The sequence below is a fragment of the Triticum aestivum genome, chromosome 1D (assembly GCF_018294505.1).
Source record: "Triticum aestivum cultivar Chinese Spring chromosome 1D, IWGSC CS RefSeq v2.1, whole genome shotgun sequence".
Lineage (NCBI taxonomy): Eukaryota > Viridiplantae > Streptophyta > Magnoliopsida > Poales > Poaceae > Triticum > Triticum aestivum.
The window spans coordinates 261930976-261941188 of NC_057796.1; positions in this window are offsets into that span (position 1 = coordinate 261930976).

The following is a 10213-nucleotide window of genomic DNA, read 5'->3' on the forward strand; positions in this document are numbered from 1 at the left end:
CCTTTCACCGCAGGGACCATCCGACCAGTATCCGTGACGGAGGATCGGCGGCCCTGGTACTTGACCGGCCCCATTATCGATGGGTACCACCTCACGAGAGTCCTAATAGATGGAGGCAGTAGCCTCAATCTGGTTTATGCAGACATGGTGAGGAAAATGGGGATCTACCCGTCAAGTATCAAACCCAGCAAAACCACCTTCAAGGGGGTTATTCCGGGCATAGAGGCCCGCTGCTCAGGCATGGGTACTCTGGAAGTGGTATTCGGCTCACCGGACAACTTCCGAAGCAAAGACTTGATCTTTGATATCGCCCATTCCGCGGTGGCTACCATGCCCTCCTCGTCCAAACGGCGTTCGCCAAATTCAACGCCATCCCGCATTACGCATACCTCAAGCTGAAGATGTCGGGTCCCGCTGAAGGAAATATGCCCTAGAGGCAATAATAAAGTTGTTATTTATATATTCTTATTTCATGATAAATGTTTATTATTCATGCTAGAATTGTATTAACCGGAAACTTGATACATGTGTGGATATATAGACAAAACACCGTGTCCCTAGTAAGCCTCTACTAGACTAGCTCGTTAATCAAAGATGGTTAAGTTTCCTAACCATAGACATGTGTTGTCATTTGATGAACGGGATCGCATCATTAGGAGAATGATGTGATGGACAAGACCCATCCATTAGCTTAGCATAATGATCCTTAAGTTTTGTTGCTATTGCTTTATTAATGACTTCAACATATTCCTTTGACTATGAGATTATGCAACTCCCGGATACCTGAGGAATACCTTATGTGCTATCAAACGTCACAAGGTAACTGGGTGATTATAAATATGCTCTACAGGTATCTCCGAAGGTGTTTGTTGGGTTGGCATAGATTGAGATTAGATTTGTCACTCCGAGTATATGAGAGGTATCTCTGGGCCCTCTCGGTAATGCACATCATAATAAGCCTTGCAAGCAATGTGACTAATGAGTTAGTTCCAGGATGATGTATTACAGAACGAGTAAAGAGACTTGCCGGTAGCGAGATTGAACTACGTATGAAGATACTGACGATCGAATCTTGGGCAAGTAACATACCGATGACAAAGGGAATTACGTATGTTGTCATTGCGGTACGACCGATAAAATATCTTCATAGAATATGTAGGAACCAATATGGGCATCCAGGTTCCGCTATTGGTTATTGACCGGAGAGGTGTCTCGGTCATGTCTACATAGTTTGCGAACCCGTAGGGTCCGCACGCTTAACGTTCGATGACGATTTTGTATTATATGAGTTATGTGATTTGGTGACCGAATGTTGTTCGGAGTCCCGGATGAGATCAGGACATGATGAGGAGTCTTGAAATGGTCGAGAGGTAAAGATTCATATATAGGACGATAGTATTTGGACACCGGAAGTGTTCCGGGGGTACCATGTACGTACCGGGTCACTGGAAGGGGTTCCGGGCTACCCCCGGCAAACTATATGGGCCTATTGGGCCAAGAGGGGAAACGCAGCAGCCAGCATGGGCTGCTGCGCCCCCCTTGCTGGCCGAATAGGAAGGGGAAAGAAAAGGGGAAGAGAGAAGGAAGGGGGGAATGAACATGTAAATTTTTCCCTCGCGTTAGGGTTTCCCTTCCTCTCGTCGCCTGCGGCGACGTTGAGACCTTCATCGCCCACCGCCCCTGCTCCTGTCCTCTATACTAGGCCGACGGAGTAGTCTTTGACTGCTCCCTGTCCTTGCTAGGGTTTCGCGGGTAAGCTGGGAGGAAGGGTAAATATCTCTCTCCCACTTCCAGGCGGGGAGATCGATCTGATATGGGGGTAACCCGGTCATGGCTCGAGATGGCGAATCATCTGCGATGGGAGGCAAGAAGAAGGCGAAAATCAAGGATCTGATGAAGGAACTGGCCTTGCAGGAGGATGACCTTGATGATGTTGTTTTTGAGGAATCTGACGCCCCAGCGGAGGACGACCTTCGATGGATGATACTGGTTTGAGTGCATATGGATAAAGGATTCAACACCTACTGGTTCTTTCATAATATGAGAACTGCTTATTGGGACCTTGCAAGGGAGGTAAAGATCAAAACCCTAGAAGAAAATCTCTTCCAGATGCAATTCAATTGTTTGGGTGATTGGGAAACAGTAACTCAAGGTGGCCCATGGCACTTTAGAGGAAATCCGTTGATCATTGCTCCTTACGATGGATACTCCAAGCCATCAACAATTGAGCTATTCAAGTTTGATGTCTGGGCACGGATTATGGACCCCCAATAGCCTTCCATGGAAAGGTGAAAGCTTTTGCGTCCAAGATTGGTGAGTTTGTGGACTCTGAACCCTCATCCTTTGATTTCGAGGGGAATTTCTTCCGAGTCCGTGTGCGTCTTGATGTACGTAATCCACTCAAGGAGGCCACATCCATTGTCAGGGAGGCAAGAGGGAAATCTTTGCGATGAAATATGAATGCCTCCCAGACTGGTGCCAAGTGTGTGGCTTTATGGGTCATGAATTCAAGGAGCACGATGATGGTGTTCATCCTCCATCAGCCCTAGTCTTCAAAAACTTGCACACACCAGCAACCACTGCTTGGGGGATGCATCATCGTAATAGGAGACAGAAAAGAAAAGGCCAGTAGGAGGCGAGGGAAGAAGATGGGGTTCAGGAGGATGCTCATATGGAAGATGGCGATCTCAGCCGTAAGCGCTCGTCAGAAGAAGTTGTGGGACTTGCAAACCCCGCTGCTATCAATGGTTCATAGCTAGTCCTTGTGGGCAAGAACAATGGGGGAGGAGCTGTAATCCCTCTAAGCCAGCCCCCATAGCAGGATCCGAAGTGGACCAAGACAATTGCTATGGCTGAAAAGAATGGCAATCGAGGACACAAGAAGACCCCCAACGGGGGGAAATGAAATGATGCAAGATCGGAAGCCTCCCCGGCGGAGGACCACCGGGCGCAATGAATCTCTTATGCTGGAATTGTCGTGGGATAGGCAACGCCCCGACAATTCAAGTGTTGCATGAATTGGCGCAAAAGTTTGCCCCTAGAGTACTTTGCATAGTTGAAACTCAAATTTCTGGAGTTAGAGCTGAAGGTTTAGCAAGTACTTTAGGTTATTATAACTCTTTTGTTGTTGATTCCTCCGGTAGAAGTGGAGGTTTGGCTATGTTTTGGAATAATGAAATAAAGATTGAAACTTTGGGTTATTCGAGGTATCACATTGATGCTAAGGTTACTAATCTGGGAGGAGATCCATGGGGGCTTTCATGCTTCTATGGGGAGGCTCAGACCCATCTTTGTCATCAAACATGGGATACAATGAAGAACTTGGCAAATCTGCAAAATACGCCTTGGGTTTGCATTGGTGACTTTAATGAGGTGCTTCGACGCGATGAGGATGATGGAGTTGGCACTAGAAGACAATCACAAATACAAGGTTTCCGAGATGCCATAGATGTACGCGGCCTTGTAGACTTGGGTTTTAGTGGCACTCGTTGGACGTATGAGAAAAGAGTGACTGGTGGCACTTACACGCGAGTCCGGTTGGACGGGGGAAGGTCGAATGGTGTGAAAAATTCCCCCATGCAGGGGTGCAACATCTTACAGTAGCCACATCTGATCACACCCCCATACTGCTGAGCCTGGCACCGGCGCAGGGGAGGCAGGGAGACAAGATGTTTCGCTATGAAGTCATGTGGGATACGCATGTAGAGTTAAAGTCGACCGTGCGATCTGCATGGGAGCCCGACGGTCACAATCTAACGGTGGAGGAGGTGTGTAGGAAGCTTGAGGATCTAGCGCAGAACCCGGGCGAGTGGTCGACGATGACTTTTGGTAGTATCCGAGGCGAAATAAGAAAACTGAAGAAAGAGCTTGAGCGATTGAGGGGCAAACCCCAGAGAACTGGTCCGTCAATGTTGAAGTTAAGATAAATGATAGACTAATTGAGCTATATACGAGGGAAGAGATAATGTGGCGCCAGCGGTCATGTGTGCAATGGCTGTGAGAAGGGGATCGAAATACACATTTCTTTCACATGAGGGCTTCGATGCGGAGGAGAAAGAACTTGATAAAAGCACTTGAGAAACCCAATGGCCAGTTAACCGAAGATCCCACTGAGATGCAGCAACTTGCTCTCGATTTTTATAAGAATCTCTACACGTCAGAGGGCATCCAAGGCCTGCAGGAAGTGCTCGAACATGTTCCTGTAAAAGTGACTGCATCGATGAACAAGCTTGTTGGCTCCTTATGATAGAGAAGAGTTCAAAGCAGCGCTCTTTCAAATGTTTCCAACTAAGGCTTCGGGTCCAGACGGATTTCCGGTGCACTTTTTTCAGTGGCACTGGGATGTGTGTGGCGAGGCTGTCACTCGGGTTGTGCTTGGAATTGTTAGGGGAGAGGAACACTACAAAAAAATACACTTCCATGATGATACGTGTTTGTCACAGTAGGTCACGTTTTCTGTCATGCATGTACATCCATGACAAATTTATGACAGAATCAAGATAGTCATACCTGCGCTGTCGTAGAAGTGTTACATGACATTACCAAAATTATCATCACGGAAGTGTCCACTTCCATGACGATAAATCACGCGTCATAGAAGTGCTTTCGTCAAGGGTGACCGACACGTGGCATCCACCGTAACGGGACGCCGTTAAGCTATCGGGTCTGGTTTTGGATCCGATAACCCGCTAACAGCCACGACCAATGCCGATTTTCCATGTGTAAAATTCTCATTGGCTGACAGAACCACCTGTCAGCTCCGCGTTGGCCCAGGTGTCACTCATCCAATGGGCGAGATGCACCTATGATACGTTGACATGTGGACCGGCCCAAAAGTGGCCCATAAAGATTAAATGGGCCGGCCCAACTAAAGGCCCACAAGATTTAGCGGGCCATAATGGGCCGGCCCAACTAAAGGCCCAAAAGATTTTGCAGACCATAATGGGCCGGCCCAGCTAAAGGTCCAAAAGATTTTCCAGACCATAATGGGCCGGCCCAGCTAAAGGCCCACAAGATTTTGAGGACACTAATGGGTTGGCCCGTTAACAGGCTGCCATGTTTTGGGCCAAATGCCGACCCATATTTGATCTGGTCCATTAACAGCCTGCCACGTTCCGGGCCCAATAAAGGCCCATATGAGATCCGGCCCGTTAAAAGCCTACCACGTTCTGGGCCAAATTACGGCCCAGATCAGATCCGACCCTTTAAGAGGCTTGGGCTAAATTATGGCCCATATCAGATTCGGCCCGTCAACTGGACGCTATGCTTTTGGGCCCACTTGCTAAAGGCCCATTTAGTAATTCGGCCTGATATTAGTTTCGGCCTGTTAAAGGCCTCTTTAATATTTCGGCCCTATATTTATTTCGGCCTGTTAAAAGCCCGTCATATAGTTGGCCCTAACTAAGGCCCGGTTTGCATCCGGCCTGCTCACAGTCGAAATCTGATTGGGCCAAACAAGGACCGAGACAATTTTGGCCTGTTAACGGCCCGTGATGTGATTGGCACAATCATGGGCCGGGGTCTATTTCGGCCTGTTGCCGGTCCGTGAGCTGTTCGGCACGTTTCAGGCCCAACCCACTTTTCAGCCTCCTAAAAGCCCATTGAGTTTTCTTGCGAAAATAGGGCCGGCGGTTTACTCGGCTTATTATAGGCCCAAATCTACTAGTGGGCCAGTTTACATTTAGGCCTGTTAATGGACCGATTATGTACCGTAATTTTACGGTTTGGCCGGTTTACTGCGAAGACATGATATATATACAGTAAAATAATTGCAGCATCGTGAATAAGAAAAAACCTAGACTATACAATAAAGAAATTACAACATATTACATCCACTGGGCATCAAAGTTCGCCACTATGATAATAAAGCAGAAGCAGACAGTAGATTACATACATTGGGCATCAAAGATCGCCACCAGTGCAAATAAACACGCCGACAAAATAATACACAAAACCGACAACACTTTAATAGAGTTCAAGAAAGCTTAGCCCTGCTCGGGAGCTGCAGCGCAAGCAGCTGAGCAAGCTGATGAGACTGCGCTTGTTTGACACTTATATCCTCCTCACTCTGAAAGATAAACAAGTAGACAGATGACAGGTTTTGCACATATAAGTATCAATGCTGACAATTCATCACATTTCCTACTGACGAATAAAGTGACACAGTTTAAAATAGCATTAACACAATATGGTATTGTTCAGGTTAAGACATGGCAGGAAATGACATTGTGAAGGAGTTGGTAGCTTCACGACACCACTAGTTTATAGATCAAGAACTCATAAGTATCAATGGTTAGTGTGCTGTAAATTTCTCCCATTTCAGATTGGCAAATAAAGAGACGGTTTAAATAATAGTACAATGATATGACATTGTTCATAGTTAAGACATTGCAGAATATGACATTGTGTTGTAGTGGGTAGGTTCACCACACCACTGGATTACGGATCAAGAACAGAAGCATACATGCAGTGAAAAAGAAGATCAATTGCTCTGTATAGTTGAATTTACATGGTATGAAGAAGGAACTTGGTTGTACAACTAAAAACTTAAATTGAGAAGGACAAACTTTTGTTTATGAACTACATAATAAACTTTAAACATGCAATTTGATGCAAACACCAAAAATAAACAGTTGTTGCAGTCATGCCTAACCAAATATACACAACAAAGTTTGAAGGCTTGAGAAGGACAAACTTACATTATTGGTGAAGACAGGCTCTATAAAGCCCTTGTCCATGCTGATGGGGGGGGGGAATTCAAGAAGTTTACCACATAATCTTCTTCATAAGCATTGCCTTTATTCTACATTTTGTTAGGAGTAAATATAGATGTGATAATATAAGAAAAAATGGAGAATATTTAAGATAAGATGAAGAGTGATGCTACATGACCAAGTAGCTATAAATGTAAGTACATCGATATAGGTAAAAGGTACAGCCAAGAGCAACGCAGAGCTAAACTTCTTCAGGACCATCGGTGTTATCCAACCTTATTGTTGAGGATATAGACCTGGGGGTCACCCGCCAGGAGGGCCGGGTTACTCCAAGGATCATTACCAGAAGCCCGGAGCTAAGTTTCAGGATAATGGGCCAGAGATGGGCTGAGACCCGGATATGGCTTAAAGCCCCTAGTTACAATCATTGTTATAGTAGACTTGTAGTGTAAGGCAAGTATTGTTTTAGAGCCCGAGCCGGACACTCTTATGAGCCGGCTCGGGACTCTAAGGGCTGCTGGGCGTCAGCCTCCCTATATAAAGGGACGACCCGGCAGCGGTTTGGGGACGACAACAATCTCTCCGAGAGCCGGGATAAGTGTTTAGTTCCCTGGCGATCGTAACCCTAATCAATAACACCTCGAACTGGACGTAGGCTTTTACCTTCACTGTAAGGGGCCGAACCAGTATAAACCCTCGTGTTCCTTGTCCCGCATAACCCCTTCAAGCTTCCTAGTTGCGATGGCTCCACGATTAAGTCCTAGCCCAAGGACATCTGCCGTGACAATTCCACGACAGTTGGCGCCCACCGTGGGGCCAGCGCACGGTGGATTTGAGTTCTTGAAGGGCAGCTTCGAAGGGCTCAAGGGATACGCTGTGGGCCAGATGACCAAGAGTCGTCGCGGCAGGCTCTGTATCGACGACGCGGACTGGGGCCCCGACGCCGGCTCAGTGGAGTACGGGTACCGGGTCCCCTTTGGCGGAATTCATGTCTTCATTGGCAAGATTGGTGAGCCGGGCCCCGAGCCGGGTCTCTGCGCCGATCTCATCGAAACGGCTCAGCGCGCCCGATCCGCCCGGGCCCGGCCTGCCTTAAAACGCGCTTTTGTGGGATGCATCCATGGAAGGCCCTCCGATCCATCTGGGTCTGGGGATGAGGCGGCCGCCGGCTCTGACGGCGAGTCGGCCGCTGATGAGTCAAACTCGTTGTACCAACTTCAAGATGGCAGGCTCATGAGTTATTCCGATGGCAACAGTATTCCGGACCTTTTTGAGCCGCCAAGTCAGGTCGGAGTTTTTATGGCTGGTGCGCAGCCTGTTCAGAACCCCGCTACCGGATCAGAAAATCCGGAGCCTTCCCCGGCTCAGGTGCTGATGGATCTCACAGATAAGATGACGGCCCTGTTAACTGCCACGGTTGACCCGGCAGATCAAGCCCAGCATGACGCGGAGGTGGCACAGTTAAAATTGGATCTGATGAAAGCAAAAGAGGATCTTGCAGCAGAAGGGATCAGGCTGGCGGCGGAGCGGGCGGCTCTCGACGCCCGGGCTCAGTTGATTCAGGCGCAGTCCTTCCAACTCACGATGGATCAGAACGCGGCCAACGAGGTCATGAGAAGGAGGCATCAGAAGGCCCAGTCTCGACTCCCGCCGGTTTACGATCCGCGCAATCTATTCAACACGCCGGGTGCGGCATCCAGTAACCCACCAGGCGTCATTGCGCCCGGGTCGGGACCCCTTATTCAGCCACTAGTAATGGGGCCTCCCCAGGCGCCCCCTGCCCCGCCTCAGTATGTGCCAATACCCCCGGGTCGTTACGATAACCCGCTGGAGAACATGGTAGCAGCGGCAGCACGACTGGCGGCTCTTCCCGTTGACGGCAATTCTCCGGCAGCCGTGGAAACCCGCCGGGTCAGGGAACTCCTGCAGACGGCCCTAGCGCAGCAAGAGGCGTACTCCTACAGCCGGGACAGGATCCACTCAACTCCTCGCCCAGGCCAGAGCCCGAGCTACAGCCGGCACATGGTCTCGGCGACCGGCTCAAGTAATGTCCGACGCCATGGCCCGGCTCATGTTGGAACCTTCTACGCCGCAGACCAAGCACGGCAAGAGGCGGAGCAGGTGCCGCAATTGACGGCTTATCAGACCCCCCGGCTTATCCAACGGCGTCCGTTGATGTGGGTATTTCTACCAGGACCGGGGGTGTCCCTTGTTTGGTGCCGGCCATCCGTAATGAATGTTTACCTAAGGATTTCAAGGGCCCTAGGAAGGTGCCTAACTATACAGCTGACTTACAGCCTGCGGCCTGGATTGAGAGTTATGAGATGGCCATGGAACTGCTAGAGGTCAGCGAGGCGGCCATGGCCAAATATTTCACCATGATGTTAGATGGAACTGCCCGCACGTGGTTAAAAGGGCTGCCACCGAACTCCATTGGATCTTGGACCGAGCTGAAGGCCCGGTTCATTCAAAACTTCAAGGATACCTGTAGGCAGTCTATGTCAATTGTGGATTTGACTAACTGTAAGCAGCAGGAGGGCGAGTCCACGACCCATTGGGTTCGCCGGGTCAAGGAGATCATACATTCATCAGATAAGATGGACGCCGGCTCTGCAGTCTTGATGTTAGAACAGAATTGTCGTTTTGTGCCCCTAAAGATGAAGCTTGGGCGGCTTAAACATGACTGCACGGATATGGGTACACTAATGGCGGCTCTTGTCAAATACGCTGATTCCGATGGTACCAAGGATCCCCCTTCAGATGATGAAAGGACAGGGAAGGGAAAGAAGAACGGCAATGGAAAGAGCCCTCAGTTTAACCCGGGGAATCAAGGAGGAGGCAAGCGCAAGACCGATGGCAGCCTGGAGTTCGTAGCCAACACCCAAGGCAACAACCAGCGACGCAAGGGGAGGCCCCCTCCCCGAGGCGGCGGGTCAGGACCTTCTCTGGAGCAGCTGTTGAATGAACCTTGTCCGAGACACGGCTCTAGAGAGAAGCCAGCGACTCATCTGTGGAAGGATTGTGCTATCATGAAGGCCTTTAAAAACTACAATGGCCCGGGCGGCGGCCCAGGCGCAGGCGGCTCCGGCGCTGGCGGCTCTCATGGCCCGGGTGGCGGGTCAAATTCCGGTCCTCAGAACGGTCAAGGGGGCTTCAATCAACAGCCTGGTCAGGGTCATCAACAGCAACAGGGGGGTTATCAGACCAACCCGAAGCAACTTAGCGGTGGACAGTATCACGTGTTCACCACTAGTTTGTGCAAACGAGACGAGAAGCTTCACAAGAGGGCTGTTAATTCTGTTGAGCCGGCGGTTCCACGCTACTTACGGTGGTCGGAGCAGCCCATAGTGTGGAGTAGGGAGGATCACCCTCCCCGGGTGGATAACCCGGGCCACCTGGCCTTAGTAGTGGCTCCTCAGGTGGGAGGCTATAAATTCACAAAGGTACTCATGGATGGAGGCAGCAGTATCAACATCCTCTATTATGAGACTTTCCGTCGT